Genomic DNA, 11,240 nt, shown 5'->3' with positions numbered 1-11,240 from the left:
ATTCCACCCCCCAGGAAACATTTGGCAATGTTTTGACAATGTCTGGAGACATTATCATCACAGCTGGGTAGAGGTTACTGGTATCTAGTGGGCAGAGTCGGTCCATGGATGCTGCTAGTCATCTTAAAACACACAGGGCAGCCCCTGAAACAAAGAATCATCCAGCGCACAGTATCAATAGTGTTAAAGTTGACAAGAAAACTTAGACTGGAAGAACTGGAAAGAACTGGGGGAAGGGGAGGCAAAACTAGGATCCGCAAATGTGGAAAGCCACTCTGACTTCCAGAGCCAGTGGGTCAGTGTGAGAAAGCAGTGCTAACAAAGGCCATCACAGGAAGCAATAAACCCAGTAGGATGGCCTGGTACTACCAGGAAATGTTCGGAGGAAACTGAGGACCTAGAGGAGAAGGAGCTACTATGAGAGATATTGCCCAAAGCAGAGAGAATGGGAAAGAGAAATATCCTGGCTTCTCCATGTCTTTCACCCTCCAATCCCCTGGCACTGCCATTGGCTGAACTTAGCCAGAAGCCAGTCATCCAGGTCTCGGAAGCATAGCCGTTGCAATAGGAGCCCAAGAGGAGAAGGCAGTGTATGAACTAGAGAGCAAATGGGCCAATTACCAGCACACCTTTCCATTATGGAAGATGGGGGTCAAACTCTATTTGATAGCCACTTCCCTCACTACTCTACTTTCTTCAAATGCATTAGAAAATCTACCCATTTTCTTTTTTTCTTTTTAGTGATCTCCTCGTAATCTTCTTTCCTTATATATGTTCTTTGAATATATTCACAAGTTTCCATATCTTTTCCTTTTAAAGAAATTTTACCTCTTCTTACACTGTCTGTTGGTATTTGTTAATTACACTATTTTCCCTAGTGAGACAGCTGCACAATAAATAATCAATCCTTTTCATCTGACCTGTCTCAGAATTAGTGGTAGTCCCAGGATACTTGCGCCAGTCTACAGATGAGAAGCCCTGGACTTAGCAAAGCAAATCCAAATGTCTTGCCTGTATTACTGTGGTAGTAGTTGACATTGCTGGTGTCCCGCCCTGATCCCTTGTACTGTGCTGGTGCCTCATCCTCAGCTATTGTAGTGCTGCTGCTAATGGCTTCAATATGCCCTTCCCTGGAGAACTATTCTTGGTCAATGAGAGCCACCTTACCGAGAAATGCCTGGGAGGCTATATCTCACCTCCGTGAATCGTGCAACCAGTGACTGATATGGGGATACAAAAGCCGAGCCCCCTTGCCTCAAAGAGGACAACTCTGTGGTGTCATTCACACTCCAAAACTCTCCATGGGGTCAGGTTTAAGTTATACTTCAACTGAAACCTCATCTTTGTTTAGCCACTTCCCCTGCTCTATCTTGCTTCCCTTATCTTCTTCCAAGTTTCTCCTGAAAGCAGAATTTCAGTGTGTCTCTTAAATAAGCATTCAGCCTCAGTCTCTGTTTCTAGAAACCCAATCAAAGATGATGGTGAACATCAGACATTTTTTGGCTTCTCAGCATGCATTCTCCCTTCCTAATAGCACAAGAGTTTCCTTTGGGAAATGATCTCCCACACCTTTTGAACAGTCTTGATGGGACCAAATCTGGGTATGTGCTCTGCCATCATGGAAGCTATAGGAGCTTGTGAAGTTCCCTTCCATTAGATCCCTCCTCTCACTGCTTTGGTATAGCAGGCCCAGGCATGTGACCTAAATTCAGCCAACTTGACATTCTGTCCTGGAATTATGAATCTTAAGTGAGTAATACAAAGATAGAATGGTTCTTTGAGGTTCATGTATTCCATTACAGACTTCTGCTAGCCTGCTTCTCCTTCTCAACCTTTCTGGGCCTTTTAGCGTCAAAAGCCTTGGTTCCTGCCCTTTTTCAAGCTACTTGGCTAGGCTTTTGTGAGTGCTCCAAATTCTTCCAGTGATGTCCCTCTTATGTAAAGTCTCTCACCCAGGCTCTCTTGCTTATTACCAAAAGAATCATAAGTAATGTGATTCTTACTGTCTTTCATCTAAGCACAGAGTGAGAATGGATCTGGGACAGAACCACTGATTCAGAAGAGGGCAGACACAGGGCTTCTGAGCTTGGTGAGTAACAGCCTACCTGGACAACTCTCCTGGCTTCAAGGAAGAAGTAGGCGTAAACAAAGCATTTCTCAACTGGGTAAATTATACTTTGATCCTGTGTGAGATCCTGAATTAGTCTCTTGTCTTAGAAAGCCATTGTCTGGCTTTCAAGATCCAAATAAACACATACCTCAATATGAAACCTCCCCTCTGTTGACATTTTTCCTTTTCTTATATGTTTATGCATTTTTTCCATTTCTTTTCTTATATGTTCATACAACAATCCCAAAAATAGAGGAATTCAATGGTATGAAGACAGCTGTACTCCCTAACAAAAATATCTTCTGGATGAAAAGTTTTTCTTATGAATGGAATTTTCCCCCAAAATTGTTCGGGTTTTGGATTATAGGAAGGAAATGAGCTCAACAGAAAAACCAAAATAGACACACATGATTCTAGAGGAATCTGAAGACAACCCTCTGATCTGAGTTACCAGGCAACTGTCTCTCCAAGGACTGCCATTTTGATGTTATAGAATAATCAGGTACTTGAATTTCTGATTCAAGATATCTTGGGACCATAATAAATTTATCTTCATGATTTTAAAAAAGTATAAGCAGAAACCTCTCTCCCCCTTGGCACACATGTTCCATTGCTTGCCTGTTTGTTTGTTTGTTTGTTTCACAGTTTCTTTGCTGTGTGCCTTCAAAGTTGTGTGCCAACAGACTTTCATCTGTTTGGGATGGTTTTGTTGGATCCTGGTGAGGGTAGGGATGAATGGAAGACTACTCAAGATACTGATTTCACAATACTTGCTTCAGATTCTGATCTTACAGTCAGTAACATGTTTTATCCATAAGAAACAAAAGAAAAAATTGCACATAAACATCACCTAAAACAACAGTCCTTGGAAACTCAGCTTTATGCCTAGAAACAGGGCCCCTGCACATAAGGAAACAAGCTATTGTTGGATAAAGAGCTAGACAGACACAGGCACATGGAAGAGTGTTTTTATCAATATTTGAAAGAAATCCTTCCAGTGACACAATTGTCTGTTCAAGGACTTGTGTATAAAATCTCAGAATTGAGTTTTAGAAAAAATTCAATACTAATTTTCCATTTTCTTTTTGTCTATACTATAAAATGTTACTTTTTACTCATTTTCTTATTACTAAAGCCTAATTTGTGCAAGGTTTTCTGCTAGATATGAGTCTACCCCAGCAGTAGAGTCCATAGTCCTAGCCTTCAAGGTGTACCCTTTCTAGAGATGGAGAGAGACATGTCAACAACTCTTGACCTCCATGATATAGGAATGAAATAGTAGGATATACTGTCTGTGCCATTACAGTGGCCTATTACCTAACGCCTTTCAGAGTTATGAAATATATTATTTATAGTGTGAGCCTATTGTGTTTTCTCAGGGTTCTTGGCTGTGAACAGTGGAAACTAACTAAACAGAAAAAGAATGTAGGAGAGGGTGTCAGGGAATCAAGTCTGCATGGCCAGGCATGGCAAAGGTGCAGTCTCAGGGACTCTGGGGGTGAGGGTGGGAGGACTAAGCATCAGGAACCCAGGTGGAGGCCATATGTAGAAGAGTGTAGTCAGTAAACACTGCCGTCTGCAAGGAATGACCTCCAAACCATCTCCACCTCCAGGTGTTACTTACTCCAAATTTCAAATTCAGGAGCGAGTACCTAGGTGACCTAGAATGTTCAGGCCCTCTGCCTGTACTGGGCCTGATGGGGGAGGGGGAGTTGGGCCCTTTGGGAAGCTGCCACTATTTTCTACCAAGACCACATATGGGGAATTCCTTCAAACAGTGATTAATGATTAGGAAAGTAAGAATTGATTCTAGAAACAAAAAAACCAAGTGTCCACTACATGTATTATTTACCATTGAATCTCAAAATCTAGGTACAGTCTAGCCATAACAAGGACAATTCTTAGTTATTAGGGGAGAAAGTATCAATGGAAGACTGGAGGTAAAATCACCTACCTCAAACCTTTTATTTTATTTTATAGTTAAGGAAACTTATGCCTTAGGTGACTGTGAACTTCTACTGTTATACTGTTATCCAGCTAGTTTTCTGGTTCTCAGGTCTTTGGATGTGGACTAGAACTATACCACTGGCTTTTCTGGGTCTTCAGCTTAGAGACAGCATATCACAGTACTTTTCAGCCTCCAAAATCATGTGAACCAACTCCTTATAACAAATTTCTAAACTTCAGATATAGATATTGATTCTGTGTTTCTAGAAAGCCCTAATACAGCATCCTTGCTTGGCTTCCTCTCCTTCCCTGTCCTGCTTCATTCATTTTCTAAATGGTCTTCCCTGGAAACATTTCCTTAATAAATCACTTCTACATGAATACACATTTCAAAGTCTGCTCTAGGGCACCTGACCTTCTAGGATAATTCCCCAAATCCCCCCCTTTTTGAATACCCTGGCCCCTCCCATAGGATGCCACACATCTCCCCATGATCTAGTAACTGCAGGGTTAATGCTTGATCCAGCAGGGGTCCTCCTGGACCCTGTTCCTAGGCTATGACCGGCATTTGCTCTGCATAATCATTGCCTGGGCCAGGGCAGTAGTTAAGTATTTTGAATACTTACCCTGAGCCTATATAAGTGTTAGGGTTATATAACATAAAAACTAACCAGAGTGTCTGCTGCATTCATAAACCCTCTTAGTTTTCATATAAACTTAATATATAGAGGAGGTCCTTCTGGTCATGTTTGAGCCACATGAGCCTGCCATCTGGCCATGATTGATTAGATCATGGTTAAACCCAAGCTGGGCTAAGCAGGTTCTCTCCCCTAGAAACTTGAAACTTGAACTGAGGGACAGAGGGTTGGTATTTGTTGGGGCTGAGTCACTATCATGGCATCATCCCCCTAAGGGGAAGGTCCATGAACACCTAGTCTTGTCCCATCCAGGGCTTGAATGTTGAACTCTTCCAGGAGTAGCTTTCCAATACACCACCATTTTTGCTTACATTTGCTAGAGTAGCTTTTGATAAAAAAGTAACCAGAAAACTCTTATATTAACATCTGGAACAAGCGCAGTTTGTTTGTCTTGTGTGTCGCCTTCAGCACTTAGCATAGTGCAGCATGGGTTAGGTACTAACCTCATACATATTTGCTGCCTCCATATACAGGTCTCTATTTACTTTATTATTATTTCTGTAGGAAAGAGAAGAGCACTTTATGTACATGTAAATATAGAGGCTTGAAAGTGGAAAATTTCACCAGATCAGATGAGTACATGTGAGGACCCATGGGGCTCCGTTGGTTAAGCGTTGGCCATCAGCTCAGTTCACAATTTCAGAGTCCTGGGACTGAGCCAGGTGTTGGGCTCTCTGCTGAGTGGGGAGCCTGCTTCTCCCTCTCCCTCTGCTGCTCCCCCTGCTTGTTCTCTTTCTCTCAAATGAATAAATAAAATCTTTAAAAAATAAGAAAATAAAAATTTAAAAATTAAAGGGTGCCTGGGTGGCTCAGCTGGTTAAGCGACTATCTTCAGCTCAGGTCATGATCCCAGACCCCTGGGACCAGGTCCCGCATCAGTTCAACAGGGAGTCTGCTTCTCCCTCTGACCTTCCCACTCCAATGCTCTCTCTTTCTCTTTCATCTCCCTCTCTCTCAAATAAAGAAATAAATACATTTTTTAATAAATTAAAAAAAATTTTTTTAACAAATTTAAATGCTTCCTGCTTGTGTTCATACTTTTTCTTCATCAAGTATTCCTCCAACTAATTAGCCTATCTCATGGCCTACCTTTGTTTCTTAAATGTAACATAGTTTAAAATCTGATTAGTGTTAAAAAGCTTTCAAGTTAAAAATCTGAACTTGAATTTAGGAGGTCTCTGAAATCCCTGTCAGGTTGGTGAACATGTACTCACTGCTACTGAAGTAAACCATTTGGGCAGCGTCTCTGATTTCCCCAAGTCACTACTCAGCATTACTCCATTTATTTTCTTCCTTTGTTCACTCTATATTCTATACCTCCCACTATTCCATTTTGATCTCTTAAGTCAGAAATTGTAGCAACGGCAGCTTAGGAATTTAGAGAAAATAACTGTGCTCAAGATATAGTCTTTTTCACTCTGCTAACATGAACTAGTCCTTGAAGTAAGGAGAAATCTATGTTGTTGCTACTCACATCTGGAGAGAGAAAACCAGAAGTTTCACCTCCAGAAATCAGGTTGTTGTCATCATCATTGCCAGAGAATCAGGCCAGCAAGAGGGTGTTCTTGGGCACAAAACAACTGGTTTTGCTCCTGGTGGCTTCTGCTGAGTCATCAGTAACAGTCAGACAACATGTGGGTGCCAACAGCAGCAGTCAAAACAGGCAAAAACACACAGAGGGGAAAAGTTGAGTTCTACCTCCTGCTTGTCAGCAGACCCAGTCTGTCGTTATTTTAAAGTTATATGAAAGTTCCAGCAAACAGAACTTTAAAAGATTTGCAGGTTTTGTTGCTTAACTAGGAAGTCTGAGCAAGCCAGAGGCTTAGGAATGGAGCACATGGACCCAAAGAAAATGCTTTTTGTGTGTATAGGGCAAGAAAATGAACTTGAACCCATAGGAACTATGAAATATTTTCATTTTCTGTCACTTGAGAAAGATCTGTGACAAAGTTGTCACAGGAACTTAACAGAAAAATCTCTGAAAGATACCTTAACATCTGAGGGTGTGACACCTAATAAGAAAGAGGACTTCTCATCACAATTCCAAAGCATTACTTCATTTCGCCCTAGGGTGACTCAAGTGTATTCATCAAAGCAGAGAAACTGTCTGAACATGGGGAGCACACCCACTAAACTGCTGTTTATTAACTTTGGTTCTGTGAAAACAAAGCCAAGTCCTCACCTTGAATACAGGAAAGCAGAAGATAGCAGGCTCCGGTTCAGGTCTCTTGGTTCCATCTTTGCAGTAGTGAGACATGGCACCATTTACAGAGGGTCTAAATGCACCAGGCGTTCTGCAAGACCATCATACCCATTGTGTCGCAAAGTCTCCTGGGCAACTTAGTAAGGCACGCATTGCCTCCACTCTCTGTTTTACCAAAGAGGAAACTGAGTCTCAGAGAGGCTAAGTGATTTGCCCATGACCACCCAGTGGGTGGAAAGCCAAGATTAGAATAGAGCTTTCTTTGTCTGTCCCCAAAGCCCAGGTTCTTTTGCTACAAGGAAACGCCTGGAAAACCAGAGTTGTTTGCTGCCCTTCTGAGCGGCAGAAAGATGTTCATAGCCTGTCCCTCACCTTCCTTAAGACTTAGTAGCATTTCCTTGCTAAGTATGGTCTCCAGATCAGCATATCAGCCCAGTATCTTCTGGAAGCATCTTCGACATGCTGAAACTCAGGCTCCACCCCAGACCTACTAAGCCAGAATCCACTCTCTAAAGTTGGAAGAGAACAGATCACCTTCTTTCCTGGTACCTTCATTACAGGCCTTTAATAACAGACTAATTATTCTGTAGCAGAGAGCAACTCTGAGAAACAGTTTCTGTGCCTTTCATCAAACCTTTTGCAGTGTGTTCCTTTCACTGAAAAAGGGGTGTCACTTCTACTGACCCCTTGCCAGAGCAGAAATCTCCATCAAACAAGAACAGGAAAGAAGCAAGGGAAGTGTTTCACCAGGTTTTGCTGATAAGGCTGTTGGCAGCTACATTCCCTGGCACCTGGAGAGTACAAGGTAATGCTAAATATTAACACCTAAGAAGATTAGTGGGGATTGCAGGAGGAGAGTCTCACTGGGTTAAAGGTCATTTGCTTACAAATCTCAGGGCAAAGGAGACTCAAACAGTCCTTGGGGAAGAGCCTCATGGTTAAAGCAACAAGACAGGAGGCCAGGAGGAAGGTCTGTGTTTCTAGGGCCTCTTGTGGGGTCTGAGTTCTGTTTCTCCAGTGTGGGTGGTAACCAGTTATGGTGACTACGCTTAAAGGGACTTCTCTTCTATAGGGGAGGATGGACCTAAGTGAAATAAGTCAGACAGAGAAAGACAAGTACAGTGCGATTTCACTTACATGTAGAATCTGAAAAAGCAAATGAACAAACGAATGGGAAGGGCTTCTTGAGGCTCCAGGGTTTGGATAAAATAAAGGGTTACTAGGCAGAGGAAATTAGGGAGACAAGAAAAGAGCAAGTAAACTTGAAATAGAGTGAATAGGTCGGTAAATAAAAGAAAGTAACTCAAGATGGAAGAGAGAAAAGAAATTCTTCACTACTAGAACCATACAATAATATCTATTTTTTTTTTTGCTGATATCACTTTTTTTTTTTTTTTTTTAAGATCGAAATACCATTGGCTCCAGCTTCTGGATCGTTGGAAACCTAAAGCCCTCCCAAAGGTGTCTTCAGGTTACCAGGAGCTCATTTTTCCCTGGGTCCATCAGGTTTACAGTTTGCACATCTGTTCTTTTTTTCTTTTTTTTTTTTTTTTAATGAATGAGTTTTTGTTTCTCTCATTTTTAAAATGTGAACATTCTGGAATTCAGTCACAGCCTTTACTTCCAGGTGACTCCTTCACTGCATCTCAATTCCCTCTTAAACAATACACTCTTGTTCCAGAAGGCAGTTAGCTTTTCATCATTCTTTGTCTAGATAATATCCAAGGACAAAGCCCACAGGCACAAGTAAATGTAACTGGTGGTCATGAACAATCTGAATTATGTTCATTATGAGTTCTGTAGCCTTGGTGACAAACACGACCCCACTACCGCTCTCCACATCTTTCTAATGCTCAGGTCCTTTCTATGAAACACCATGCAATGATTGTACCCAGCACAATACTTGACTTTATAGATGATGTTTAAATTCAATAAATGTTTTCATCTTCAAAAACAAACAAACAACAACAACAACAAAACAGAAAGAAATCAGGCCAAGAAATATAGTTAGCAAGCCAAGGAGACAGGATTTGAATTCACATCCATCTGATTCACTGGCAATCTGTTACATTGGTGGCCCTAGTGACCCATGCCTCCTGGTATTCATGCCTGTGTGTTCCCTTTCCCTTGAATCTGGACTGGGCCTGTGATTTGCTTTAGCCAAAAGAATGCAGGTGGAGTTCCAGGTCCAGGTTCCTGGGATCCCTGAGCTGCCATGCAAGAAGGCTGACTATGACCCTGGAGAGAACCCGTGGAGAAGAAAAAGCTCTAACACCACATGGAGAAGCGAGGCACCCAGCAGCCAGAGTTAAGGTGAAGCCCCAGGCATATGACCCCAATTAATTCCCATCGGCACTCACCCCCCCCCTTGACAGTGATCCTAGAGGAGCCATCAGACATGATGGACACTATGCCCCAGCAGACATCCTGTGGAACAGAGATGACAGGGCTTTGCTTTGTTCAAATTGCTGACCAATAGAACTGTGCAAAGTGATAAAAATGGTGGTTATTTTAAATCCCTAAGTTTTGAGTAGTCTGTTATGTATCAATAGGTAACCATGAAACACACCTCTGTCCTGTGGCTGAGGAGATGGAGACAGTGACAAATTTATGAAGTCCTTGAACAGGAGAGAAAGATGGGCAGGGAAAGAGTGGGTACAAGACAATTGCCAGGGGTGGAAAGAAAAAAAAAAAACAACAAAGGGCATAATTATGCAGACCTCTAAGTAGTGGAAACAAGAAGTAACAGAATCTTTAGGTCACATACCTTTGCCAGGCAGTATTTCTGCCCCAGAGCCATCCTCACAATAGAATTAATGCAAGGAAGATTAAAAGGCAAGATTCAGAACTGCCTATTTTCAACAACAAGGTAATAGATCAAAATGTTCATAACAGCTTTCTCTGGGTAGTGGTATCACAAAAAAGCCTCATAAGTTAGTTTTTTGCTCTCTTCCAGTTCTTCCATATTTTCTACAATGATTGTTTTCCATTTAATTTTTTTAAAGCCTTAATATCAAAGAGATAAAAGTACATGGATTTTAACCCCCCCCCAAGTGCTACAGAAAAGCACTTCACTATCCATCCTCCACTTCTTCTCCCCATCTTGCTCCCTACAGGTAATCCCTTTAATGATTTCTGTTTTAGTTCTTTGAGTGGTTAGGTCCACATCCTTAAATAATGTGCTTATACTTCCATTACTTGGTTTATTAACCTGAGGCATCTATAGGTCCCCTATTACAAAAGTCTTATTATTTTCTTGAACAAATGCATTGAATACCTACTATGAGCCAGTACCATTCAGATGCTTTTTATGGCACATATTCTAGTAAAGGGAGGTGGCTGATCAAAAGCAAAGAAATAATATCCAATAATAAAAAGTACTATGAAGAAAACCACATAAAGTATGGGGCAGTATGGTTGAGTATATTTTCCAAGAATTGGCCACAATCTTCCATCCAACATGCTCATCCAGAATCTTACCATTCACTTATCAAGAAGTAGAGTATATTTTCCTTACCTTTAAATCTGGGTGGATTGGTGACTTACACAATACGTCCGCAGAAGCAATGCTTGTGATTTCCAAGGCTAGGTCATAAAAGGTGATAAAATTTCCTGTTTGCTAGAATACTCTCTTGAAACTTTCAGTTGCCATAGAAAACAGTCCAGCTGTCCTGAAATTGCCATGCTGTGAGGAAGCTCAAACTAGCACACAGAAAGGAGCCACAGAGAGAGGCCCTATGACTACAAGAAGATAGAGGGGTGACCAGTCAGCTCCCAAGTGTTCCAGCCCCCAGGTCCCCCCCTTAAGCCTCTGACAGCTGAGTCTTGAATGGTGAAAAAGTCAGCCTTGCAAAAATCTGGAAGCAAAGCAGTCCAGGTAGAGGAAACAGGAGGTAAGAATGACCTGAGTGAAGAATGAGAGTCACTGGGGATGTCTGGCTAGCTTAGTCAGTGGAGCATGTGACTCTTGATCTCAGGGTTGTGAGTTCAAGTCCCATGCTGGGCATAGAGCTTACTTAAAAAAAAAAAATTAAAAATTAAAAGAGAGAGAGAACACAAGCAGAGTGAGAAGCAGAGGGAGAAACAGGCTCGCTGCTGAACAGGGAGCCCAACACAGGACTCGATCCCAGGACGCTGGGATCACGACCTGAGCCAAAGGCAGACAGTTAACCAACAGAGACACCCAGGCACCCTTCCCTGTATGTATTTTATACCTCAATTTAAAAAATCAACTTCTCATGCCAGAAGAACAGAAAAGAGGGTAGTGTTAATTTAGTTCAGC

The sequence above is a fragment of the Martes martes genome (genome assembly GCF_963455335.1).
Source record: "Martes martes genome assembly, chromosome: 1".
NCBI classification, from domain to species: Eukaryota; Metazoa; Chordata; class Mammalia; order Carnivora; family Mustelidae; genus Martes; species Martes martes.
The sequence above is the reverse complement of the archived record's forward strand: the minus strand, read 5'-3'. Positions refer to the sequence as shown.